Below are 26,218 nucleotides of genomic sequence, written 5' to 3'. Positions count from 1 at the left end.
GGCCAACACGAAGGGACTCTGGCTGACAAAGTTTACAGACCATTGCAAGTTGGGAGCTGTTATTAACTCCCTGAGTGATGCTGAAATCCTACCGAAAGGCCTCACTGAGACCAATGACTGGTGTCAGAACCATGGCCTTAAGCTCAATGACAAAAAATGTGTCGTCATCCCCTTTGGGAAAAACCTGGTTCCCATGAATTATCACATCGATGGTAGTCCACTGAATGCAGAAGGCTTTATAAGAGATCTTGGGAATACAGGTTTTGAGCAACCTCTCTTTTGACCACCTCATTGCCACTATGGTCAGAAAGTCCTTCTATGTGGCACATCAAACCACTAAGGGTTTTGCATCCAGGAAGAAAGAGGTCATTGTCTCCCTCTACTCTTCCCTCATTAGGCCAATCATTGAGTACAATGCTCCATTTGGCATGTACCTCACTAAACACCTGCAACAACTGGAGAGGCCGCAAAAGTACCTCACAAAGAGAATCTTAGGCCTTAATATTTGTCCTATATGGACAGACTAAAAGAACTACAACGATTCTCTGTCTCATATCGCCTACTTAGAGATGATCTCTGCTTGACTTACAAAACCATGTCTGCCCCAACTCTGTTAGAAATGCTAAATCTAAAGAAATCCCAATCCCTCCACACCACACGCTCCAGAGACCTCAACCTCATTACCACAATTGAACAGAACATGCTGGCAGGACAGGTTCATAACCCAGAGACTGCCCATGCTATGGAACAGACTTCCCATACATGTCAAGCAGAGCACCACAATGACACTCTTCCAGAGAAATCTTGATGAGTGGATGGGAAATAGAATATTCACCCCAGGGATCACTCTAGTGGCCTTACTCGACAGAAGCACTGGGAACTAAGGTCTGATGCCACAATGCAATGTAATCCTATGGGCTAGGCTTGTATTGGCTCCAGGGCCATTAGCCTAGTACACACCTATGAACATGCTCAGAAACGCACATTACACAAGCGAAGAACAGATCATAAGAGAAGCTGTATTTCCATACAAAAAGCCAATCTGTGCACGTTAGTCTAAATGCCTAATGTATTTAGGCTAGCATCACTGATGTACTTTATGCTTACTGCTATACCATTGGCCATATGTTCCACACTTAGTATTCATTCCATACCTCCTCTTTGTCTTTCTTTGACTACACCTTAATATAGCTGTTCTTTTCTTGCTTTACACTTATAATTTTCTGAAAGTTTTCCTTTCTTTTTTTCTGTTTTAACTGATGCAGTGTTGAATACTGATACTCCTGTATTTTCTTAAGTTCCTGAAAATACCACTCATCTAATAACATTCATAAAGTTGGTGCTTTTGGTTATGGCCATTGCTTTTGTTATAGATTCATAGGTTTATGCTACGCAATTGGTACAGTAAGCCATATAAAGCCTAGTTAATACAAGTCCCACTACAAGATCCCTCTGTCTGTAAGGACCTGAGAACATAGCCATAGGATGAAGTTGTAGATTCCAGCCACTCATCAAGGCTGCTTTTAAAGAGACTAGGAAGTTACCTTGATATGGATTGGAAGTTTTCCCCATAGAAAGTGAATCCTTTTCAAGCGAGATCTCACTACGGGTACTTTTACTATCCTGATTTACATTTAGACCTTTAGAGCTGGTATTGGTGATGTGTCAAGTTTTTCAAAGGTGTAAACGTTCAGTCAAGACTTGGTCTTTCATAGCTCAGTGGGTGAAGCAGTGGTTAACATTCAATAGCCTATAGGCATACTTCTCAGCTGTACAGAGTTTTGCAGAATGTCCAGGTTTTTGCTTCATATTTTTGATCACTTCATAACATCTGTAGTTTTCTGAAAAATGATTGAGAATTAGAGTCATTAATGACAGACATTTTAGTTTCAGACTTCATACCCTTCAGGAAATGTATGCTAACACAAACCCTGTTATTCTTGCGACTTTCTAAGTTTGTATGAGCAATATTTGAAATCTGTCTCTATTTTTGGGCCTTTGTCGCCTCGTTATTTTTGGCTCTGTCCAGATTTCTTTCTTTGGAGGTTGAGAACTATGCTATAGGTGACAGAGTAAAGTGAAAAAATATTTCAGTCACTCTATGTAACTTAAGGAACTCAATACCTAAACGTTTCTTGGTCAAGAATCATTGTATTTTCTCAGGTTGGGTAGTGTGTTTGGATATGGACATGCCAAATGGTGCATTATTCTATTATGGGTTTGATTAGTGAGGAGTAGAGGAGTGCAATAATTTTCTTTGATCTGGAGGACTTATCTTTAGTAATTAGTTAAGCAAGGCTATTTCTTAACAGTAGTTGAAACATGGTGGTCAGATGACAGTTCTTTGTCTAAAATGTGCCAAGGTTTCCAATCACAATATTAAATTTGAGAGGACCATCATTTATGCAGTAAGTGTATGGGTGCTCCTTTTCCTTAATATGTACTATACTATTTTTTTTTCCCTTTTGGATTTGTGATCACGGTAATGATACCAGGCAGTGGCGTAATTCAGACCTTCTTGCAACACATGGGTCTGAGGAAGAGAATGAATGACAGCACTGAGTTTGCAGTCATCAGCAAATTTTGTCAAGCACAGACTATTGATTTCAGATTGGATACCAGAAATGTATATCCTGAAGAGGAGATGACCCATAATGGAACCCTGTGGGACCTCGCTGGTGACCGTTCTCTTAGAGAATAGTATGACACTAACCCTCACAATGTGGATTCTGTCAGTGAGCCAGTTTGTTATCCAGGGATTACATATGGCGTTATATCTGAACAGGTGAGCTTTTTGATAATAAAAATAATCTTGAACAAATGTATCAAAGGCCTTGGCTTGATCCAGGTAGGCACTGTGTACTGACTGACAATTATCAAGTTCTGCAGTCACCATCTCAAAGAAGTCCACCGGACTTTGTACTGGGTAAGTACTGTCGTAAACTAGTGGACTTCTTTGAGATGGAGATTGCAGAGCTTGAAAATGCCCAGTCAGACTAGGGTAGAGGTGTCGTAGGCTGCTATCATCATTAATTATTAAACTTAATGATCTACTAATATAGTTGACAGTTTCTGATGGCTCAAAGTAGGTTTTGCCATTTGAGATTAGCTCTTTGCTAAACTGTACATTTTTCATTTATTTTTAACATAGTCTAAAAAGGCCTTATGGTTACCTCTGGAAGAGCTGATGATATTTGATTCATATTGGAGATTTAAATGTATTTTTGTAAAATGCTTTTTTTTTTCTTCCCTCTGATGTAGAGTTTCTTAATACTGAGATTCCACTAGATGGGGTTTGTTCTTAAACTTGCCATGATACTTATGATAGATAGGAACAGGTGCTTCAATACAGGATATAAGGTGAGAATTGAATTCTGTGGTATAAGCTGCTTTTTCTGCAGTGTCTCCAGGAGGGCAACTTTTAAAGTTCTTTAAGTTATCTGACAGCATTATTAGGCTTGCCTTGGAGAAAGCCCTGTGTGCTGTAGTGATGGATAGACTTTCAGGCTTAGTTCTTAGGGAGAATATGATAGCTTTATGGTTTGATATAATCATGGAGTAGAAACCTTGAGCATGGACCATGCAGGTGCTATATTAGTAAGAATGAGGTCAAAGAAATTTGAAACTCTTAAGTCAGGCAAGGCATTATTTGGTCAAGGGACTGGACATGAATAAACTTAAGGAACTCTTGTGCATATCTATTATTGGTTGTGTAAGTTTTCAAGTTAATAGATGCATAGCTGAACTCAACCTAAAACAACTGTATTAGCCTCAGAAATTAGGGACATAAGCTGGCTGACAACAGGGATCACTGGCAGCAGGAGACACAGAAGGGGTTCTGTAGTTTGCTCTAATATGATTGATGTTGTTTATTAAATGATGCATAGGCGCTTGAGGTTATTATTGTGTTAACCCTAACATGACATAATTGGACTGTGGATGAATACAAATACACCCCACCCTCACCAGAAGGTCTGAATGAGTGATTAGCACAAAATCCAGATAGAGGAATATACTTGCTTTACTAAAACCAAGTTTTAGAAATTATACAGCTAAGTGTGTGCTGAAGGGTCAGGAAGGCCTCTAGATCAGGCATTGGGCAGGGTCAGGCTGATACAAGTCTGACTAGAATTTGTTGGAAGGTCTAGAAGACTTGACTTTGCCTATAGAAGGCACTAAAAGGGTGGAATCTTAACACGTAATGGGAAGAGCTGAGGGAAGAAGTGCAGGCCATCGCTAGCAAAGCAGACAGGGCTGTCACCCATCACCTCTCGTGCTGATGCACATTACCAATCCAGCTGTTAGAAGTTACCTTTTGCTGGAGTTATAGCATCATCCTCAGTGAAAGCAAGCTACTACTCAAGACAGACTTCAGTTGTTATCCATCCCCTTTTGTTTGAAACTACTACTCCTCCACTGACAGATGCTCATGTGCAATGAATTCCTTGTAGGTTGTTATTGTATTTAACCTTTTTAATGTGTCAGTTTTCTAATAGGTTCATAGGTTCATACGTATGTACTAGGCTAATAGCTCTGGAGCCTTTGCAAGCCTAGCCCATAGGATTACCCTGGCATCGTGCCACCCGACCTTAGTTCCCAGTGCCTCTGTCGAGTAGAGCCACTGGAGTGATCCACGAGGTGAATTTTCTATTTTCCATCCACTCATCAAGATTTCTCTTCAAAAGGGTCGGTGAGGTGCTCTGTTTGACATGTATGGGAAGTCTATTGCATAGCATGGGTAGTCTCTGGTTTATGAACCTGTCCCTCCAGCACGTTCTGTTGATTGTGGTAATGAGGTTGAGGTCTCTGGAGTGTGTGGTGCAGAGGGATTGGGATTTCTTTAGATGTAGCATTTCTAACAGAACTGGGTCAGACATGGCTTTGTAAGTCAAGCAGAGATCGCCTCTAAGTAGGCAATACGAGACAGAGAATAGTTGGATTTTTTTGAGTCTGTCCATATAGGACAAGTGTTTAAGACCTAGGATCTTCTTTGTGAGGTACTTTTGCGGCCACTCCAGTTGTTGGAGGTGTCTAGTGGGGTACATGCCAAATGGGGCATTGTACTTGATTGGCCTAATGAGGGAAGAGTAGAGGGGAGACAATGACCTCTTTCTTCCTGGATGCAAAACCCTTAGTAATGAGATGTGCCACATAAAAGGACTTTCTGACCACAGTGGCAATGTGGTGGTCAGAAGAAAGGTTGCTGTCAACCTGTGTTCCCAGATCTCTTATAACTCCTTCTGTGTTCACTGGACTACCATCGATGTGGTAATTCATGGGAACCAAAGGCGATGATGACACATTTTTTGGCATTGAGCTTAAGGCCATGATTCTGACACCAGTCATTGGTCTCAATGAGGCCTTTCTGTAGGATGTAAACATAACTTGGGGAGTTAATAATAGCTCCCAACTTGCAATAGTTTGTGAACGTTGTCAGCCAGAGTCCCTTCGTGTTGGTCTGGACTTCAAAGAAGTAGATACCAACAGGTAAGGACCCAGGACGAAACCCTATGGGATTCCACTCGTGACTGGTCGGGAATCTGAATTGGAGTCAGCTACTTTCACACTGTGGGTTCTATTTCTTAGTCCGTTTGCAACCCACCTAGTGATATAGAGGTTGATGCCTATCTTAGTGAGTTTTTTTATGATTCCCATGTGGAGAATGGTATCAAAGGCCTTTGCCAGGTCAAGGTAGGCTGTATGAACCACCTTGCCTTCATCCACAGCTCTGGTGACTGACTCAAAGAAGTTGACTAGGTTGAGCAGGCATGGTCTACCCTTCAAAAAACCAAATTGTGTGGGATCCAGAGTTTGGAGAGTCCCTATATCCTTGTTTATTAGGTCCATGATGATGCATTCCATAGCTTTGCATATCAGACTTGTCAGGCTAATGGGGCGATAGTTCCCAAGGTCTGTAGTTACTCCTCCTTTGTGGAGAAGGACAACTGCAGCAGTGCGCCATTCGGTAGGGGCAAAGCCTGAGGTGAGGATGTGATTGAATAGGGCACACAGGTGAGGTGCCAGTTCACTCTGTAGTTCATGTAGAATACAGCCAGGGATATTCTTGGGTCCAATAGAAGCTGTATTCTTGGCCTTGGACAGTGCTGTTTTAACCTGTGCAGCCGTAATACTGGGTGCCTGGCAATCTACTGGTATTGTGAATGGTCCTGGGGGGGGTAAAGTTGGCACTGAATCTGTTGGCCAGTATATTGGCAATATCTGTTGGCTCGCTATAGGAAGCACCATTGTGCAGTAGCTCAGAGCAAATCTGGGTATTGTCGTGGAGATTCTTTACATAACTATAGAAGGGCCTTGTGGTTGTCTTTACTACCTGCTACAATTCTTTTTCATAGCTAGCTTTAGAGGATTTGATGAGGGATCTCAACTTTTTGTTGAGGCTGCTAAGTGAGTTTTTCCAGTCTTGGGACTTCATCTTATTCCACATAATTTCCTCCTTCTGTTGTACAGTTTGCTTATCGCAGGGGACCACCAGATTGGCTTTCTTTTTTTGTAGGAGGAGCGTCTTGGTTCTTTTGGGTATGGCGGGATCCATGCATTTGTGTACGTGTTCGTACAGTGCATTGGTGTATGTTTCGGTGGTCATGCAACTATTCTCCATTTGCATGGGTGCCGTGAAGTTAGGCAGCTCTGTTTTTAGGATCCCAAAGTTAGCTTTGGAGAAGTTTTTCATGGTGGTTACCTTTTTTGGGGGGTGGGGGTGGAGAGGGATGTGGATTTCCAAGATGATTAGTTTGTGGTCGGATCTAACCAGGGAGGAGTTGATTATTGATGTAGAGCAATGGTCTAATTGCAGAAAAGTTTGAAAACCACACAGTGCTCCCCTACCTGAATTTTCAGTGGTGGGTTCAATCCTCCTAGTACAGAGAATCTCTCCTTTAGTAAGCATTTCAGATAAAACTGCTACAGGCATTTATCAAATATTTCACCCCTCATCCCTTAAGTTTCCCTTCCTGCTTCTATCCCTTTTTAAGTCAGACCACTTGTCTTTCATTGCAAATTGAAATACAGAGATTTGAACAGCAGGTATGATTCTCCTACAGTATTCTTGCTGTACTAAATGTTTAATTCACCCCTTCCTCCATAGCAAGCAGATCAATAATTATACCCTAAATATCTGAGCCTGTCAGATACTCTTGTCAAAGATTATTTTATTCAGTCTGATTATAATGAATAGTAGCTCAGTTCTTAAGGCCCGAACTCTCTTGTGGTTTCTTAATTTTAGATACCATGGAATTCACTTTGTGAATTCTTACTTACTAAAGAAATTATACTTTTTCAGTGTATGACAGCTCATTTGTTCTACATGACTAAACAGACCAGTCTGTGAATGAACCCAACGGTCCTTGGCTCTGATATAGTTCTGCTAAATATGTGTAGCCCAGCAAGAAATATATTCGATTTTTTGCATCTCATGTTAACTAAATGCCTCAAGATATCCAACATGTCATTCTTATTATTTTGTAATGTCTCAGAAATTGTGAACATAATCATAACATGTTTGCAGGCCATGAAATACACAAAAGCTAACCTATTCCTAACTTGATGATGAACCTTCTGAAGGATTTACATTAATACTGCCACAGAGTCAGGAGAAAGAAAGAGGGCCCTAAGTGTAATAAACAGCAGCTATGACAAACTGCCAGCCTAGTAACACCTGGGATATGTACTTTTTACATTCCTTCTGAGTTACTGCTCTGCAATAATTTTTTGGTATTTATTGTAATTACGAAGAATCGCAGTGGTGGTGCTGCGGTAGCGTTGTCGCCTCACAGTAAGATGTTGTCCTGTTTGATTCTCAGCTAGAGCATCTTCTGTGTGGAGACGTGCGTGAATGGGCATACCTTCATTGAAGATTGTGCATCAGGGCCGGCAACTCGGCAAGTAAAAGTCTACTGCCAATCATTTGCGGACCGGAGTTCTGCTGTGGCGACCCCTAACCGGGAAAAGCCGAAAGACGCAACAAAAAATTGTAATCACTAAGAACTGCCTTGGTTTGTACTCCAGTGAGAGCAGAGAAAAAAGCTGGCCATTTCTAGACATCTGATTGCTGTGGAACCTTGAAGTGTGATATTTCGTTATTGGCCGGTGGGATTATTTGAATATTTTAAAGTTTTGCTGTAGCAGTTGTCTCGTGTTTACTGACCAACTGCTACTTAAACAGACTGACACAGTGTGGGAGAGATGCATTATATAATGTTAATGTAGAGAAAGCTCTCACATGTAGCCATCACGAATAACAAGCAGGCTGTCAGTACCACACACCACCACCACATCAAACCAATCCCACAAAGCTCAGACCAAGTACATCCCTCAAAATCTTAGACCTACATATGCAGGGAGTCTTAGAAGTAGCCTACCTAAAGTACAAAGGCTGTGTGCAAAGAAAGTAAAGCTGTTCCACCACGGTGGAGGTTAAAAGCTAGTTTAATAGACTCAAGCAATACAGTCTATAAAAACTATGAAACTCGAGTAAAAATAAAGATAAAAATAAATACAAGTGGATAATAGTTTTCGGCAGTTGCCTTCTTCAGATCCTGTTTTCTTAGCAGAACTTCTTGGTTTTACAAGGTAATGATCTGTCAATCTCAGTCATCTCAGAAGTTTCTGCCTCTTGAGCAAAGGCTTTAAAGGGACCATTGGTTCAGTTGCCAGGGACCACTGGTTCAAGGCAGGCTTCTTGTCAGCCTGTAAGTCAGCAATCCATCCAGTTTCAATAATTTCTGTTCTTTTGAATAGATGTTCTCCTCTGAAACTTTCTTCAATAACTTCCAAGGCCATGAAAGAAAACTTGTGATCAGAGAATTTGGCAATATTAAGACAAAGCACACTAGTATTGTTGTGTAATCTGATGTTACTCAAGTGATGCAGAATTAGTTCCTTAAAGGGTCTGTTGGTCTTCCCAACAAAACATCCATTACAAAGACAGCAGGTGGCAACATATATAATATTTTTGATGTTACAAACTACAAACACTCTGAGCCTGTATATTTTCAAGGTAGTCAGATACTTGAACAGATTTTTGGAATTTATGGAGCCGCATGCTCTGCATTTTCTACAGGGAAATGTGCCACATCTCGAAGTAATTTGTTTAACTCCAGATCCGTGTTTATCCTGGCACAATAACCTCTTTTAAGCTCTTCTCATTCTTGAAGCAGAATGTAGGCGTCTCACCAACTATGTGTCTAATGCTATCAGTATCTTCCAGTTCCTCCTGATAACCTCACATACCTATTGAACATCATTACTGAATGTAAGCAAGCACCTCTGCCCCCCCCCCCCCAGTTTCACTTTGTTTCTCTAGGATTCAATTCATCTTCCTTGTGTCTCTCTCCATCCAGAAAATATGGCTGACCTCTCATGTTTCTTAAGACACTTGTTAACCAAGATTCCTTTCTGGATTTCTCTTTTTTTATATACATGTTTGTGGAAATGTTGTAGCAAATGACCCATCTCTTCCTTATGTGTGTCCTCATTGGTACAAAGTCTGGATTTTCTAAGATGCTGACTTTTAATGACATGGATAAACATGACTAGGGTGCATGCTGGTCCTATGTAATAAATTAGTTTTCCAGAAAGCTTTTCTGTGTATTTGAATACTGAGATTTTCTATCCATTCTATACTGTGGTGTATCATCTAGAAATGCTATCTTCTCTTTAGAACTATGAACCTCAAATTCAAGGAAGGACGTAGTAGCCAAGGTATTCAATAAAATCAGAGAGGAGGAGTTCATTCCCTGCCCATAGAAGGAATATATAATTGACAAATCTCCCATAGTAGACTATGTATGTTTTCCATGCATTTAGATTACTAAGGACATGGTCAATCTACTATTGGGCCATAACAATGTTGGAGTAACTGTTAGCACATGAAGTGCCCATCACTATGTCCCATTTCTGCCAATAATGTTCATTCCCATAGATGAAAATGTCCGTAGAATAATATCCAGTAACATACAAATCTGTGAAATAGTAGTAATATCAAAGATGTTCCCTTGCTTTAGGAACTGCCATACGGCCGCCATACCAAAGTCATTAGGAATGACCGTTAAAAGATTTTTGACGTCCATTGTTAACATCATCAGAACAGTTTTGTCATTTAAGGACTGAAAACAGTGAAATACCTTCTGTAGAAATTGGGGGGTGGGTCCTTCAATACAGTTGTGGCTCTAGGGAGTGCTAATTTCAAGTTCTGTTCTACAAAAATGGTTGCTGGCTCTGTTATCCAGCCTCTTCCAGAAACTATAGGACGCATTGGTGGATTACATCTGTGCTTGTGGATTTTTGGCAGGCCATTAATAATCCGGGTCAGTGGATATGTTGCCATCAAATAATCATATAAATCCTGCATTATTACCTAGTTTATCCATGCTTAAGGCTGGCCATGTCTGCATAAATAAATGCACAGTGCTTCCAGAAAGAGAGTTGCAGTTTATACATTCTGCCCAGCTGTTGCAGATAGCAATCTGCAGCTGCCACTACCACTCTTCTTTTTTCCTTGTTTCACCTATCCTATGCTTTTCTGAATGTTTTATTAATTTTCCCCTCCACCACCCATATAAAGTGTTCATCCCTCCTGTCCATTGCAATATTTGTAAAGAAATATCTCCTCCTGGGTAAGCTAAAGTTAATTTATTTTAGTCTTTTCACTGTCCCCATCCTTCTTTCTTAGCTGAAGTGTCATATTCCCCCATTACTAATTTATGCATTTGAATCCTAGTTTCATCATTTACTCAGTGTCAAGAGCAGATAACCCATCTGTCTGGCCTATCCTCATGCTTTCTTTCACAGCTTAAACATCCTGATAAACTTTTAAACTTTCCTTGTATCCACAGTTAGTTTAGTATTTGGACACAGTGCTGAAGCAGTGGTCTTTACAATTGCTCTGTAGATTGATTATAACTCACGCTTATCACTTGACTGCATCTGAATAAGAATTTCTGGACAGAAATTCATACTGGCAAATGTTCAGACGTCAGTTGTCCATTAAGAAGCATGCCACAGTTTCCCCTCATAATTTGTTTCCATGTTTTTCTGTGGCTGAGGTCAGTATAACCACTATTTGCTTTCTCAGATTATCTTGGCCCTCCCTAAAGCAGCTGGATACCTGTTTTTTTTTCCAGTTCCATTGTACTTCCTACTTCTCCAGGGAACCATTTCTCAGATTATCTTGGTCCTCCCTAAAGCAGCTGGATCCTTGTTTTTTTTTCCAGTTCCACTGTACTTCCTACTTGTCCGGGGATCCGTTTACAGAACAGTGAGAGAACCTGGCAGCACCACAGCTAGTTACCTTTGAACCAGAAGGTGGAGGGTATCTGGTCTTTTTCATTACTTCAAGCTTGTTCTTACTCTTTCTCTGATCAAATTCTCTGCTTGTCTGTTTCTTCTACCTTTATATCCTTTCCCATGCTGGCAAATATAGATACAGAAATCATTACTAACCTGTGCTTACAAATTGCAGCACAGCTTCTGTATATCTACTGACTTTGTCCCTCAGGTTAGTGGTTTCTACCTAAATTATCTTCTCTTGAAGTGTACAGATAATGAATTTATATCACCTTTGACACCACCAGCTAGCTGTCTTTCTATTTGTTCTTTGACGTCTCTTATCTTACTGGAGAGATTGTTTCATGCATGTTCATATACCTCTTGAATTGTAGCCATGTCTTCTTTTATTCATTGTATCAGTATTGTTTAGCTTTAATATTTTCTTCCTTTTTGTCTTCTCCTTCTGTTAAGTCTTCCTTGTTACTTTTCTGCCAGATTTTTATAGCTTCCCTTAATTGAATTGCCACATGGGCTCCCACTATTCTTCACTTTCTCTCCTACCAATTCTCTTTTCTCCCATGGATGGGCTGCTTCCCTGTGATCTTATATCACTCTCTTGGCTTCCTGTCTGTCCTTGTCTTAGCTGTGCACTATAATGTGACACTGACACCACTGTCCAGCATGACTCACGTCGACCCTTCTTTTCTCTTCTATCTTGCTTTTTTAACTGTGTGGAATATCCTTCACTTTCTAGTGCATTCATTTACCTGCTGAATGAAATCCTCCCAGTCACTTTTGCAGTGTTGTTTATCCCCCCTTTTTATGTAAGGATGCTCACAGAGTATGGCTAGAACAATTAAACAGTAGTTGTGGGACTGAGGTAGGGAATCAGCTAATTTGGCAAAACATAGACCATAATAAATTAAAGTAAATGTTTTTAGCCAAAAATTGGTCAACTAGTGAGATGCCACTTGTTTAAATCTGCATCAGGCAACTTGCTATGACTAGAGAGCAGGATCAACCAGTTCAAGAGTGATACGAAGACTGACAACGCAGGAATAGATTTTTGAAGTTAGCAACCTCCAGCAAAAACTAGCAGGAAATGCATGGTTTGCAGACAGATGTCAGCTGCAGGTTGAGAGAATAAAAATATACACGGTTATACATTCCAGTGGAGAACTCCAGGCATAAGATACTTCCATATGAATTCAGTGGAAGGGCCATTGGGGGAACTCCTGGCATAAGATTCATGCATATGAATGCAGTGGAAGCGCTATTGGGGAACTCCAGGCCATAAGCTAAATGTATATGAATTCACTGGAAAGGGCTATCAAGGACGGCAGAGGGGAAACAGCCTTAGAGATTATGATCACTTCTATGCAGAATCCCACAGTAAGATTTGAGCATACAGACAAAGGCCCCTGCAGGATCCTGGTGTGAATTTAACAACTGGTCTCAAGAGACACCAATGTAATATGGTTAAGTACAGTGAATTAGTAAGGTTGCATGTAGACTGATGTGCAATTTCTGGGAGCCTTGTGGCTAGTGAGGGGAATATGAAGTTGACAGAAATCTTACTCCGTAATTACTAGACAGGTAAGAAGGACAGGATATGTTGAAAAATAAGCTCACACAGATGGTCATATTGATCCTCTGGGCAGAATATCTAGATTTTTGCCTCATATTTTTGATCTGTCCCTCATAACATTGGTGGTTTTCTGGCAAGAGAATTGCAGTCACTAAATAATGACAGATATTTCAGTTTCAGACATCGTATCCTTCAGAAACTGCATGCTAATGCAAATCCTATAATTCTAGCAACTTTCCAAGTTTGTAGGAGCATTTTTTAAATCTGTCCCTATTTTTGGCTTTGTCCCTGATTTTTGTACCAACAGATTCAGATATTGCACATGGGAAAATAAAGAACTGAAATGGGAGGATGAGATTTACTAATGGCATACCACAATATAGACAGCAAACAGAAACTGAAGCGTTTAACATGGAGTTGGCCTCTTTGCTAAGGCTAAAAAAAACTGACATTGAATCAATTTTCCCCCATCCTCCCCAAAAGGCATGCATGTTTTCATGTAAACCTCCCAATATATATTTGACAGCTGTAGCCTCATGATGACTGAAAAGCCAAAAGTGCACCTAAAAACATGCTGGCTATGCCCTTGCAACTCCCACTCTAATATCACCCACCCCATCCAACCACTACCTTTCTTTTCACCCCACTAAATACCTTGATTATAGCAAACTCAGATACTCATAAGCCTAGAACTTATTATACAGCAGGAACTTCTTATTGTAACATTTGTTAATGTCTGTTATGTACTTTGCAGATAAAGATTCTAGTTGTCTACTGATGTACTATGCTCTTCATCTGTAAATATGTTTGTAATTAATTGCTATGTTAATCAAATTGTTAATCCCTATGTAATCCAATGTAACTACTGTCTGTTTATTTTAACTGTGGAGCTTTTCTCCCCGGGCCTCTGCTGAAAATGGACCTACGTCCAGTCAGACACTCCCTGTCAACAAATGTAAATAAATAAATGACTGTCCCCTTTAACTCACCTTTGCTAAGTGATAGTAATGTGGCTTTTGTTCATCAACATATAATAAAAAGAAAGCTGGTCTTTGGACTATTCAGCTTTCTACCTTTTCAGGCTCATTCTTTAATTAGGAAACTGCACAGAAAAAAAAACAAAAAAGTTATTTTTGTATGAGGGAGTTTGCTAGCTTTGAATCTTTTTACTTTTAAACATTTTGTGCCCGTTTCCAAAAGACTTGCCATCAGTGTAAGTGACTTTCTCTGGAATAAATCTGCCCTGATTCCAAAAGACTTGTTCTCAGTTTAAGTGACTTACTTTGCTGTAAGGACTATACCCGTGGTGGTGGTGCTGCGGTAGCATTGTCGCCTCACAGTAAGATGCTGTCCGGTTCGATTCTCAGCTAGAGCGTCTTCTGCGTGGAGACGTGCGTGAATGGGCATACCTTCGTTGAAGGTTGTGCATCAGGGCTGGTAACTCGGCATGTAAAAATCAACTACCAATCATTAGCGGACCGGAGTTCCGCTGTGGCAACCCCTAACCGGGAAAAGCCGAAAGAGACAAACTTTGCTGTAAGGACTATCTATAAACTAGCTTACACCAAGAACCAGAATCCAAAACACTTGCTCTCAAAGCAAGTCAGTTACTCTGATAGCAACTCGCAGAGTAAGTGACTTACTCTGAGAGTAATTATTTTGATTCTGGCCCTTGTTATCATTAGAAAATGTTCACTTCTTCAATGAATGGAAAACACCTCAGTAAGAGTAGCTTCTTGAAAAAAAATCAAATGTTAAGGTTTTGAAATGGCTAGAGCAATTTTTACTTTTGAAAGATGTTATTGTCCATTTTTTTTTTTTGCTTCCTGCAAATAATGACACCGAGTCATCTTTTTACATATTTTGCACCTCACATAGAGCAGCTATCATTCCAGGATCCTGCTGTCTTTTCAGTGATAGATGCAGCTGAATCACAACAGAATGCCTACACAAATCTTGCAGCATACTAGCTTCAGGGAGAAAGTACTGGGGACACCAAGGAATTTCTTATTTATGTCACAAACACATATCCAGTGAGTAGGCTGCTTGTTATAACCTGCTGCAAAAGAAATCCTAAAATAATTATGATTAATAATGGAGCATACGTTAAAAATGCTTTCAGTATCGGTCTGCAAGTACAATGTTTGTCAGCAGTTTCTAGGTTAAAGTCAAAATTCAGAATTTTATAGCTATGCTATTCACTGATCTAACTGCAGGCAATTCTCAGGGGCACTCAAGATGTCCATCTGTTTCATGACTGGATATACAGTGCAGAAAAAGGGGCTGTCAAATAAATGCTTGATCAAATAGTTTTGCAGTTGACTAGCAATGAGATGTCTCTGCTGACATTCACAAATAGTGCATGTTAAATGGTTGGCAAAAATGGGCCTGAAAGTGTTCACTGATTATATAACCAAATAATACTTGTTTGATTCACTCACAAAAAAGCAGTTCAAATGCCATAGCATTTTAAGGGATCCATCATTTTTGCAGACAAATTAACTATAGTATTACATTTATTTATTGCTTTTTCACTGTTAGCCCTCCTGGGAGCAAATATTCAAGCCCATTCTTATAGGGTAGCCTGTGGAGCCCCCAGAGGGAAAGTTAGCAAGCTGATGGTATAAAATCATAATAAAATAACAAAATAATGGTAGTTTTAACATCACAATGATATTGTAGCCATGACAACAGAATACTAGCATTGCATTTTAGGTCCTGCTTGCAGAGTCCCAGCTCATGAAGGGCCCCCTGCACTATTGTCCACATCGTCCTGCCATTGCTTTAGAAAGTGCAGTAGTGATGGTCTGTGATTCTTGAAAGCTAATGTTGTGTCAGACTGAGGACATAGCAGGCAGAAATGTGGCCTGCTTCCCAAACAAGGAGAAACAAAGTCAATAACATGTGAATAACTGATCATTAAGCATTTTCCTGGAGTGGTAACAATTATTCACACATTCTCAAATGACATGTCAGTGAGTGGGATCCACATCACCTTTGGTGGTGGTAATTATCAGTTCTCCTAAGCATCATACTCAGCAAGCAGTGCATTTCTCCAGTCCATGGTCCAAGTGCTCCACAGCATGTTCCTTACCCTCCATGCGTGGAAGTGCTGGTACATGTGCCAGTCACTCAGTATTGCTCACTGCAAATGTACCAAAGATGGACAGCAGTTCTTTCAAGACTCACACTAGGGCAAATTTGGATGGCTGGTCATAGTAACACACTGACTATGCCTCACAGTGCTTCTCTTTGACATACTATCTCTGGAAGTTCAGATTGAACTTCCCTACCTGGCCAGCAGCATTATGTTTGGCACTAAAGTAATCTTTTACAACATTGATACTGTTTTATGAACTTGTTCCCCACTATTTTCACAAACCCAGGTATTTTAATAAATGGTAGCTTGTATTTCTGTGCATCTTTTTTATGGTAAAAGTGAAAAAAAAATCAAAAGTCATTAAGTTTCTAAAGAAACATAAACTTGCCTCATTGTGGCTTTATGAATCAGTTAACAGGTGTCAGATTTGGAAAGGCAATAGTTTTACATGTTAAGATATTTTTCCCTCTGGTTGCCATCTGCCATCAAGCCTCTTTCCCACTGCTCAATGTCCTGCTTATTCCTCCTAAAGTGAGAACACTATGGCCCATTCATTTACCTGAAGGCAAAGGTCAGACCAGCCAGGAGCGTGGGATTTGCTTTTTTCCTTGGATATTCCCTAATTCCTTGGCTATACTAGAGTATTTCCATATACTACATGTAGGTGTGCAGTGAGTGAGATGATGTGTGGGGACTGCTCCACATTCATGCCGACACTTCCCCACTATAGCTCCCATTTGCATGCCTACCGAGTGACAAGTTACTTGTCTTCTCTGGTCTCATCCCCAACAGCAAACAGTTAATGGCCCACCTCCCCAGCTTGTTTACCACCCTTTGTAGAGAGTGATCATTAGGCATCATCCTTGTTACACTTCCCTTTCACCAAATCAGCTCCACAGGTCCCCAGGCCACTAATTGAACTCTGGTTATCTGGACGATAGCCAGGGCTTTGTCCCTCTGTAGCAGTGGAGTTGGTCTATGTTTATCAGTTTCTGTTTTGAAGAACAGTGCATTTAATTGCTCTTTCTGACTTCAGTGCTGGGAAGTTGCTTTCCTCCTGCATAACAAAATCAATGTACATAAAATAGAAGAAGGAATATATACTATGAATTCTTGAATATTAACAATAAAAAATCTTTATTTTAATAGAATATAAGTTCCTTTGTATTGATGTTTTGGCATGACTCCTTCTGCTGTATTATCATTTTTTTCTAGTTGAGCGTATGGGCATCATTTTAGAAATGCATGCAAAGTGTATTCTGTTTATTTAACTCTATTTAGCAAAATATGTATTTAAAAAAGGGATCCCCTCCAGAATATAGTGATGTTTGCAGTATATCTGTATATAGCAACTTGACAATAACTTAAGAGTTGCCAAGGAAGACTGTCAATATTTCTGGTTTACTGGTTTGAACTTTGTGTACTTACCCTACTTTTTATAATTTTATTCCTGTTTTGAAAGTTCTAGGTTAGGACAGAAAGCAAACCTTGTGATTTCTTGTGTGAGATCTTTGTTGTGTCTTTCGGCTTATCCCGGTTAGGGGTCGCCACAGCGGAACTCCGGTCCACTAATGTTTGGTAGTGGGTTTTTACGTGCCGAGTTATCAGCCCTGACACACAACCTTCAATGAAGGCACGCCTATTCACGCATGCCTCCACACAGAAGACGCTCTAGCTGAGAATCGAACGCGACAATTTTTGTGAGAGACCAAAAGAATTAAAATGTGTGAGGAGCTGAGAACTAGCCATTTTATTTAAGTTAAGGAGAACAGGTGAAGCTTTTCTTAGGAGCTACCAGAAGAAAAATGTGCTGCATACTACTTTCTGATTTCTTCACCTAACCTTCCACTGACTGTTAAGTTCTTAAAACCAAAGGCTCTTGTGCTTCCTGTTCCTTATGTACATTTAACTTTAAAAGCCTCTTCTACTCTTACCTTACTTTCACCTGTCCGTAATCACTACAAGATTAGATTGTGAAGTCCTTCAAAACCAAATAAACTTCAGTTACAATCCAGTTAATCTCTCCCATTGTCTAGATGTACAGTGCAAGGCTCACATGCTTACCTATCTCTTCCAGTTTACTTTTAAAATCCCTAATTAGTACTGTTATGTAGCACTGTTCTACAAAGTATCTGGACACAAATTAGAATATTCACAATTTGGATAAAAATACATTTATACAATACTCATGGCGATGCCTTTATAAAGATAGAATTAGGTTTTGACTAGCAGTACACATTTATCTAAATTATGTTTTTTACAGGAAGGATCTTTAATTTACATTAGGCATACACTCCTATTTATCATGCTAATGGGAATTATAAGTATAGCCAGAAAAGTGAGGTTAAATTCAGAGACATAGGTAGGGCAGGGAAAAGGAGGTGGCTGCCCTGCTGCAAGCACTTCGGGTGTTCAGTTAGTAGATGCTGATGGCATGGGAGTGCAGTATCAATGCTGATTTATGAATGGAGATGCTGCATTTACAGTATGGCTGAAGCACTTAGCTTGAGATGATTGTGTGTGGCAGTAACTATAGCAAGCTGCTTGTTGGGAAGAATGCCAGTACAGGGATCAGGACAGTGTGCCTGATCAACTAACTGTGGCTTTGGCTAAACTCTTAGCATCGTACCTAGTTCACATGCAGGCATGCGTGCATGCATGTATGAACACACACACACACACACACACACACACACACACACACACACACACACACACACACACACACACACACAAACATACATGCACTCATGGATGCGTAAACACACACTCACTCACTCACTCACTCACTCACTCACTCACTCACTCACTCACTCACTCACTCACTCACTCACTCACTCTCACACACTCTCACACTCTCTCACACACTAGTAGCCCTTAGACTGCTATTCTGTTACTTCTTCTCAAACCTATGAAACCTTATTGTAGTTAGAACTTTCAGGTTATCTGAGTAGCTTTTGATCCATTATCCAGTAGGAAGTGAAGGTCAGAACCTCTCTGTAGTGCATGGAGATATGACATTACACTCCAATATCAGGAAAAGATAAACGCATTAGCATCCCTAGCATGAGACCCAATCATAATAGAGCTTGAGGGGGGCTTAACGATTGTTAACGGATCAGGACAGGATAATGATTAAGCACCCCCCAAGCACTGTTCCTATCAGGTCTTTCACTAGGGACTAACAATGAACAGTGCCATCTGGCAAAGAACACTGTCAGAAGATAAACACCTTGGCTTCTGCCTGCTCTCTATGCCTCTCAGCTGTCCTTGATTTGTCTCATGTTTTTGTTCTGTCCCTTTATTTTTGATTTTTTGGTAAATCAATGAGGTTTATAGCCAGTCAATAAAACCAGACATTAGTTTCATACTTTTTATTGTTCAGAAAAATGCACATTGATGCAAACATGCCCTTCCATTCACTTTTACAGTAAATAAGAGTAGTATTTAAAAAAAAAATAAAAAGTCTTTGATTTTTATCCTTTGTTCCTCCATTATTTTTGGATTTGTCCAGAACTTTTAAGCAAAGAAGCTGAGATGTGTGCTGCTCTGTTTGACAGCACTAAGTGCTTTACCAACTTTCAAAGCCAGTAAGACGTCACCCTACTATACATTTTTCCTGTAACTAGTAGCACATGCAACAGATAAAGCACCATGCCCTGCCAACAATTTATGATCGGGTCACTGATCATAACTTTTATTTTGTGTTCTCAACATGGATGCCAAGAAATTCACCTCTCGAGTTTTGCAGTCATGGTGAGTTTCTAGGTATCCATGTCTTGTACACATAATAAGCCGGTTATGACTGGAGATCTGATCATAATCCTCTATAGCTAATATAGAAAGTGGGGTTATTCTTTTAAAAAAGGACTGAACTAAATGAATGTTTCCCAACGTCGGCTAATTTCAGGGCACTCCTCTGAGTTTCCTGAAGAAAAGTGGCTATGTCTTTTAAAATGAACTCAGCATTTGATCAATCAGTTTTTGCTTTCATCTTGGAGTACTGGGTGGGCTGGTCAATATCTGTTATCAGTAAAGAAAATCTTTATATTGACTGCACACGACAGAGAGAAAGCTTATTGCTTGCTGCCCATTGTCAGTGAGCTCTTGCTTATGTATGTTGCTTTTTTTCTGTAGCTGCTTAATGGTCATAAATGCCAGATGTAGATTTGCTTATTCCTTGGGCTAATTTATCATAGTGATTATCTGTGCCTGGCTGTATGAGCTGGTGATTTGAAGTAGCATCTGTCTGATGTGATATCGGATTTAGCATTGCTAATATACTTGTACCCCACTATATATTCGTTAGCCATTGATTGTTTTTGTACTCTCTCACATTGTATCTTTCTCATGATGGCATCTGTTGTGTTGCTTCTTAACTAGCTGGACCATTGTACCTCTGTACTGTATATTTCTCAGCAGTGGATTTTTGTTTTAGCATGCTACTATATTGTATTTTGTTGTGATGGCATCTATTGTGTCATTTCTTAGAGTGTTGTACCTTCATGCCTGTTATTTTTAAACATCTCTTTGGCATATACTCTGCTGCATTATTTCTAATTTTCTGCACCGTTTTTATTACTGTTGTACCCCAACCTGCTTTTGATGCCCCAAATAATGTGTTGTGGTGTCTGTGTCTATTGCATCAAACATCTCTTGTAATACTTAGCCTATTGTGTTAACTACATCTTGGAATCTTGGAGTCTGTTATCTGTGGTTCCTGGAATGTTGTGCTATGACATCCATAATTTTACTGACTAGTCATTCACTAATAACTTGATACTGCTTGTGATACCACACTGGAATACTGTACTGTAACAAAGTTCATAGGCAAGTACTAGGTTAGCTGCCCTTGAGGGCCATTTTCTGTCTAGCCAGTTTACCTTTTTGTGTTCAAAATAACATATTCTATTTGGTTATAAATTTGCCTTACCCATCCCATGGTCAAAAATGATAAATTACCCCTAATAAGAATAACTGGGATCATACCATACATAGTTTGAGGGGACTCATGCATGGGATAAAGCGTTTAGGAGCTGCATCTGTCCATTAATCATACAGGGCGCAGTCCTGGGGGCAGTCTTGTGCTTGAAAATGGAAAGGTATGAACTTTGATTTGTGTGCATGGGGTGTCTGTTTCACAGCAGCATCACCCTCTACAAAATACACCTACCCCGCTGAACCATTCTGTTGATGTTGCATAAGAGGTTTAGATTCCTAGACTGAGTATTTTTAGATCCCTAGACTGAGTATTTCTGATGCATTTGACTTGATGTGCACTAAATCCATCAGTAATGGGTCAGAGGATGTCTTGTATGCCAGACACAGGTCACCTCTTAGCAATCTATAGGATACCAATTATAGCAGTAGAGCTTTTCAGTCTGCCTATGTAGGACATCTTGTTTAGACCTTGTATCCTTTTAGAAAGGTATCTCTGTGGTCATTCCAGTTGTTGTACATGTCTGGACAAAAACATGCCAAAGGGGGCATTATATTCAAAGGGTTCCTATCATGAAATCAAACGTGACAAATGTTGAATACTGGAAGGCCGAACTTGGTAGTTCAAAAGGTGAGAATGTCGAAGCCGCGGAAACCTGAATTCTTTCCCAGGAAAGAATTTGGTTGGCTGTTTCTGCGGCTTCGGCATTTTCGGACCGGGTCAAGGTAAGTGTACGAATGGGTAGTGACGGACTTTAGGGTTAGGGTGCGGGTCAGGTAAGTGTGTGGTAGTGATGGACTTTAGGGTTAGGGCTGGGTTAAGGATAGTGCATAGATAGTGGTGTATGTTAGGTTTAGTGTAGGTTTTGAAGGTGTTTGGTGTGATTGTGTTTGTGTTTTTCGGAACAGCAATTTTTTTTTCCCTTGGAAAAAATTCGCTGTTTTGATGTTATCCGAATTCAATCTTCCAAGTGCGAACTTATGGTGTTCGATATTTTGGAAGTTCAATTTCATGATATAGACCCTATTCAAAGAGTGGCTGAGTAAAGGGGAACAATGGCATACCTAAAGCAAGACACAATCCCTTTGTTTATAAGCTCTGCAATATAGACGGGCCTTCTAACAACAATAGACACATGTTGGTCAAAAGTTAGGTCATTGTCCACATAAGTTCTCAAATCCCGAAAAACTGGAACAGTCCAGAACACCCATGCCTACATTTCATGCACTCTTATACTGTATTGATAATCTCTTGGTTTATTATGTTAGTCATCTCTGTTCTGATGATCCTTATAATATTGTCCTGTACTGAGCTATACTGAGATGTACTGCTTTGTGCTATTTCATATTGTAGTGGATTGAGCTGTATTATTTTGTGTTGCATTGTTTTGCAATATTATTTAATTGTCCCTTTACATATCATACAGCTCTCTTCTCTTTTAGATATACCAAGGGTCTCCAAAATTCCATAGCATCGCAAAGTGTATAGCAGTAAATGTTTTAAATTTACCATGGGTCCTCTTTAGTCTTGCTCTGCCCCATCTGTAGCTAGCCTTCCAACACTAGGCAACCTGATATAGTGCACAGGCTATTACATGCTTACTGGCAACCATTTGCTATTACTACAAAGCAAGTCCACAGGGGTTTTCCTTCCCAAATGCTCTTTTTCATATACTACTGTATTTAATTTATTTATTTGTGTTTCTCACTGAATATTAACTCAAGTTGTGGCTGTCTCTCTACAGAGTACTTGTTAGAATTTCTGTGCAGCCATTGATAGCAGTGGGGAGTAGTTTCACCTCATCACTGATATTCTGTCTTGCCTTATATAAGTGGTACATTTTGGGTTATTTCTGCTTAATATTCTGAGCTTTGGCCGGCTAAGATCTACCTGAAATCAACTGGACATATAAGTGAATTTAAGTACACTTTTATCTGCTCTTTTTCATATAGTACTGTATTTAATTTATTTATTTGTGTTTCTCACTGAATATTAACTCACCTGAAGTTGTGGCTGTCTTTCTACAGTTACTTCCCCATCCACCCTCCCTGTTCTTGTTTTGGTGTTAATGTTGGTGGCTTTGAAATTGCCCGCCCCTCTTGTAGATTTGTATTTGGATACTCCTTCTGGGCCCATCTCATTTGCTCACTCAACTGAGTGCAGTGAGATCATATTCTGATTTCAGGCATTCCTACTGTGTACAAAAAGAGCATTTGGGAAGGAAAACCCCTGTAGCCTCTTAATCCTGCTCTGTTCCCTCCCTCAAAATAAATAAATAAATAAAAATAAATAAAAGACAAATATATATATGGGGCGGCACAGTGGTGCAGTGGTTAACGTTGTCGCCTCACAGCAAGAGGTTCTCCGGTTCGATTCTCGGCTGGGGTGCCTTCTGTGTGGAGTTTGCATGTTCTCCCTGTGTTCGCGTGGGTTTCCTCCGGGTACTCCGGTTTCCTCCCACATTCCAAAGACATGCATCTGGAGCATTTCTCCCCGGGCCTCCGCTGAAAACAGGCTCTGTGGAACCTAGTCGGACATTCCCAGTCAACAAATGTTAAATAAATAAAATAAAAATAAAATATTATATTTAGCTAACTGTAACTGTCTTAGTTGCTGTTCTGTGTGCTATCTGTTCAGCTGCTCTTACTCTGCACTTATTACTGCTTGTTAGTAGCCTTCTAATTTACTGCCTTCTGCACTTGTTTTTAAGTCATTTGTTAATTTAATTGCATTTATTTGAACTGTATTTGCCATAGTGTTGCTACACACTCTGGTGTGCTGGCCTGCACTGCAATTTGAATTGTATTTATTGCTGTTTTAGCTGCTTTTCTGTAAAAAAAATTTCTAAGCTTGTTTCCTGCTTTTCCTGTAACTAGTCTAGTCCAGACGCAGACTTGCTGTATCCAGGACTGTTGGTAAGCTTCTGAGCCCCCCAAGCCCTTCTGTGTTGGATAGAAGCCTTCTAGCTTATCAGTGGGAGTGGTAAGCATTAGGTAGTCTATCTACCACAAGAGGAGTGGTTCTTGGCCCAGAAATTGTAGCTATTGGACATTTGGGCAGTTTTTTTCCATCTCTTTCAACTTGCTGGCTTAAAAGCCTGCATTTGTACTTGTTCCCCGCCTTTCCTGTAACTAGTCTAGTCCAGGTACAGATTTGCTGCATCCAGGACTGTTGGTAAGCTTTTGAGCCCCGCAAGCCTTTCTGTGTTGGAGGAAAGCCTTCTAGCTTATCAGTAGAAGTAGTAAGCACTAGGTAGCCTGTCTACCATGAGAGGAGTGGCTCTTGGCCTAGAAATTGTAGTTTATTAACTATTTGGACAGTTTGTCCGTCTTTCAACTTTCTGGTTTAAAAGACCACATCTGTGCTTGTTTCCCATCTTTCCTGTAACTAATCTACTGGGTAGCACTAGAAAGCCTTAAACTGATACAAGCCTTCTAGCTTAGAAGAGAGACTTTGGAGTGATTAAGTATCAGTTTTCTGTACTTTCTTGCTGACTTAACTGTTTTCCGCCTAAACACAGATTTTCCAGCATTTATTGTGATTTAAAAGCTTGTTTTTTCACATATTGTACTTTGACTGCCTGCACTTTTAAAAACTTGTTTTTTGTTTAAATAATTTGTTTAACTGTTGTAGGCTACACACTAAAGTGTGATAGCCTTTTCTGATCATTTGTAGTAGTTTAAAGTGTATTTTTTTCCTGTTTTTGCCTTATCTTTTCAAAAAAAAATTCCTTGTTTCCTGCCTTTCTAAGCTAGTATAGTCCACTTTTCAGGCTAGTGCTGAATTCAGGGCTGTTATACTAGTTTCTGAGTTGCCCATACCTTACTTGGATAGAAGGAAGTTTCTCTGTTCACCTGTGAGAGAGGGGAGTTTTGAACAGCCTATCTGTCCCTGGAGGAGTGGTTCCAGCCCAGAAGTTAGTAGTTTATTGGCCATTTTGGGCTCATTTCTATCTCTTTCATTTCCCTACTATAAAAACCATGTTTGCACAGTTTTTTGTGCCGGGCAGTGCCGGTTATCTATGGTTTAAATTATTCCTAGCTCCACTAAGTCTCCTCTTCAAATTTTCCCTTGAAACTAGTCTAACTCTCAACCTAAGCGCTCAAAAAGCATTCTACAGCCCAGCACTTGCTCAGACCCAATAGCAAGCACTAATATACCCTGACACTTGATTGCCCAGCAGGGCAAGGTTCTTTATTCACCCCTCACCAACCAAGCGACTAAGCAGCTCACCCTAGTATTCAGGCATGACCAAAGGGCAATTTCAGGTGTACTCTCCAGTCCAGCTGGTGAATCTGGGTATCCTGAGGCAATGTTACAACTGCCTCATGTACACAGACAACCCTATCCTACTACCACAAAATACTAACATATGCGAGAGATGCAATTATACAGCCAAACTGGAGGCTAAGCTGTCTTCACCCAAGACTGGAACAGACAGTCAAGAGGAGAAGGTTAACACTTGCACCACACCTCCATCCACACATAGACCTACTAAAACAGCACTGGCAAAAAATACACATAAATACACACAATCATACTTGGAGGCTCTAAATAAAAACCTGCAAAAGCATCAGAGACCTCCAAAGCAGACACCCAAACAACCTGCACCTCCAGTCACAAACCAGACAACACATAAAACACAAAATCAGTGTGCCGCACAATCACAGCCCTTAAGGTGAAATAACATACCTAACACATTAGTAATAGGTGACTCTATAGTCAGGCACACTGATGTCCCTCTCACTAGGCTTGACAAGCAGAAGGTTACTGTTAGTTGCTTGTTGGGAGCCAGAATCCGCCACATAACACAAACACTCAGGTCACTCCAGAACAAGTACAAATATGACTCTGTCATTGTTGATGTTGGTGTGAATGACCTGAGGCATACCTCCCTGGACTACATGAAAAGAGACATGGAAGAGCTCTCTGATCATGTAGTCCAGGCTGGTATGACCCTGACCCTGAGTAGCATCCTGCCCTCACCAAGAATGATACCTCAGTATAAAGAAAAAACAATCAATTTCAACGATTGGCTAAGCTTCTGATGTCATTCTGTCAGCCTGGGATGACATGCTCGACAAGCCACCTTGCTTCGCAAGAGACAGCTTGCACCTATCACCCCTAGGCTTTCAAATACTAGCCAGGGCTCTTGGTGTCCCCATAGTGCCTTTTTTAGGCAAGGCTCAAAAGTCAACCCCAGCTCCATAAACAGTGCAATTAACAAAAATCTGAGGGTTATGCTACTCAGTGCCAGGAGTTTAAATCTCAAAATGCAAGCACTCAAAGCACTCCTCAGCATGGA

Source organism: Protopterus annectens, chromosome 14.part0, assembly GCF_019279795.1.
Source record: "Protopterus annectens isolate FY-2018-M chromosome 14.part0, PAN1.0, whole genome shotgun sequence".
NCBI classification, from domain to species: Eukaryota; Metazoa; Chordata; order Ceratodontiformes; family Protopteridae; genus Protopterus; species Protopterus annectens.
The sequence above is the reverse complement of the archived record's forward strand: the minus strand, read 5'-3'. Positions refer to the sequence as shown.